The sequence below is a fragment of the Carlito syrichta genome, unplaced genomic scaffold (genome assembly GCF_000164805.1).
Source record: "Carlito syrichta isolate Samal-C Ts95f unplaced genomic scaffold, Tarsius_syrichta-2.0.1 Scaffold309021, whole genome shotgun sequence".
Lineage (NCBI taxonomy): Eukaryota > Metazoa > Chordata > Mammalia > Primates > Tarsiidae > Carlito > Carlito syrichta.
The window spans coordinates 283,875-287,211 of NW_007253117.1; positions in this window are offsets into that span (position 1 = coordinate 283,875).

A 3,337-nucleotide genomic window follows, 5' to 3' on the forward strand; every position below is an offset into this window, starting at 1 on the left:
TATCAGAATTCTTTAGGGAATCTTTCTTACCTGTCTTTCTTCACTTCTTCCCGGCCCTGTGTCTCTTTTTCACCTGATAGTTGGTATGTATATCTGTTTTCCCTCTCACACTTCTCTCTTTCGCTTATTTTGACTTATGATTTTATCATTGTAACTGTTGGTTTAGATCATGTCTGTTGTTTACCTTCTGACTTATACTGTTTCTCGATTTTATTGGCCTGTCTCTGTGTAGCTATCAGTACTCTTTAGGGAATCTTTCTTACGTGTCATTCTTCACTTCTTCCCGGCCCTGTGTCTCTTTCTCACCTGATCGTTGGTATGTATATCTGTTTTCCCTCTCGCACTTCTCTCTTTCTAACTCCCTATTGACCCCTCCTTCCTCCATTATTTTCCTCTTTTATATGCCCCCTTTTAAAATGTAGGGACCAAGACTACATACTGCTGAATAGACAGACTGTAAAGCAGAGGGAAAAGTGAAAAAAGCCAGAAGACCCTCATAAGGAAGAACAGGTCCTTGCAGAAGAGAAATGAAAGCAACCCCACCTTCCCTCAAAAACAGAATTGAAGAAGGGGAGGGAAAGGGGGAGAGGGGGAAAAATCTACAGAAATGAAGAAAAACCAAAAGAAGAGTATGGGTCTCTCCCAGACGCCTAGGAGAGCAGACACTGAGAAAACTGACTTTGGAATGCAAACAATGAAAAGCCCCCAGAATGAAGGGTCTCAAACTGCAAATGTAGATATCAAAACAATAATGGAGAGATTAAAAAGAATTGAGGAGACACAAGAAGAAACTAGGAAGGAGCTGATATCTGAGATAACAGTAATAAAGAATACTGTGAATGAAATAAATAACAAACTGATAAGCATGGAAAGCAGAATTACCCAAGCAGAAGAAAGAATCTCAGAGCTTGAGGACCAAAATATAGAAATAACCCAAACTCTTAAAAACACAGAAAATAAGCTCAAAAAGACAGAACAAAACCTTCAAGAGATAAGTGACTACCTCAAGAGGCCTAACCTAAGAATAATCGAACTCCCTGAGGCAGAAAGAGAAACAGAGACCACATTGGAACAAACTTTCCATGAGATCATTCAAGAAAACTTCCCTTATCTAATCAGGGATGCAAAAATTCAAAAACAAGAGATTCAGAGAACCCCTGCAATACAACAAATGAGAAGACCAACTCCTAGACACATAATAATTTGCCTAAATAAAGTAGGCATAAAAGAAAAAATTCTAAAGGCAGTAAGAGAAAAAGACCAGATCATCTACCATGGAAGACCAATCAAAATAGCAGCAGATTTATCTGCAGAAACCCTGCAGGCTAGGAGAGCTTGGAGCCCTATCTTCAAAGTCCTAAAAGATAAACAATTTCAACCAAGAATAACCTACCCAGCCAAGCTAAGCTTCATCAGTGAGGGAGAATTAAAATCTTTCCCAGATATCCAATCCCTAAGAACTTATGCTGCCACCAAACCATCTCTACATGAAACACTCAAGAAAGTACTAAACACAAAAGAAAAGGAAAAAAGAACAACGTTCTTCACAAGAGTACAGGGAAAAGAATAAAATATACACAAACCAACCCCAAAACAAAAGGAAAGACAAAAAAAAAACCAAGTGGAAGAACAACAACTCAATAAGAATTCCATGATAGGGACGAACTCTCACATTTCAATAATTAGTCTGAATGTGAATGGACTAAACGCACCACTGAAAAGACATAGAATGACAAAATGGATAAAATATCACCAGGCAACAATATACTGCCTTCAAGAGACCAATCTCACTAAAAAGGACATACACAGACTCAAAGTAAGAGGATGGGAAACAAATTTTCAGGCGAATGGAACACGAAGGAAAGGAGAAGTCGCGATCCTAATTTCAGACAAAATACCATTTAGGTTATCAAAAATTAAAAAAGATACAGAGGACCACTACATAATGATAAAAGGTTCACTCCATCAACAAGAAATATCTATCCTAAACATATATGCACCCAACAAAGGTGCATCAACATTCATAAAGCCACTTCTAGGTAAACTAAAGAAAGACATTGACTCTAACACCATCATAACTGGGGACTTTAATACACCACTCACAACCCTAGACAGATCATCAGGACAAAAAATCAGCAAGGAGATCCGGAACCTCAATTATACTCTGGATCAAATGGACTTAATTGATACCTACAGAACACTCCATCCAAAGACCACAGAATACACATTCTACTCATCACCACCTGGAACATATTCTAAGATTGACCACATAATTGGTCACAAACCAAGCATAAGCAAATTTAAAAGGACTGAAATTCTACCATGCACCTTCTCAGACCACAGTGGAATAAAAATAAACATTGACACCAACAAAGTCCCCCCAAAACCCACAAAGACATGGACACTAAACAGCATGATGCTAAATAACTCCTGGGTCAATGATGACATCAAAATAGAGATCAAAAGATACCTGGAAACAAATGAAAATAAAGAAACATCTTACCAAAATCTCTGGGATGCCTTAAAAGCTGTAATAAGAGGGGAATTTATATCCCTACAAACACATATGAGGAAAATGGAAGGAACAGAAATTGACAACCTAACAAGCCACCTAAAGAAGCTGGAAAAGCAAGACCACAAAAACCCTAATTTCAGCAGAAGAATCCAGATCACCAAAATAAAAGCCCAAATCCAGGACATAGAAGACAAAAAGATAATACAAAAAATCAATGAAACAAAAAGCTGGTTCTTCGAAAGGGTAAATAAGATTGATAGTCCCCTAGCTAGACTGACCAAGAAAAAACGAGAAAAAAACCAAATAAGCATAATCAGAAACACAAAAGATGAAATCACATCTGACCCTGAAGAAATACAAAAGATCATTAGAGACTACTACGTACACTTGTATGGAAACAAACTTGAAAACCAGAAGGAAATGGAAGACTTTCTGACATCACACAACCTACCTAGGTTGGAACAAGAAGAAATTGAGACCCTAAATAAACCAATAACAATCAAGGAAATCGACCACGTAATAAGAAAACTTCCTACAAAAAAAAGCCCTGGTCCAGATGGCTTTCCAGCAGAATTCTACAAGACATTTAAGGAGGAGCTGATACTAATCCTACTGAAGGTATTCCAGGCGATTGAAAAAGATGGAACTCTCCCCAAATCATTTTACGAAGCCAACATCACATTGATACCCAAGCCAGGTAAAGATCCAACAAAGAAAGAGAACTACAGGCCAATATCTTTGATGAACATAGATGCTAAAATTCTCAACAGATCCTAGCAAACCGGATTCAGCAATACATCTCAAAATCATCCATCATGACCA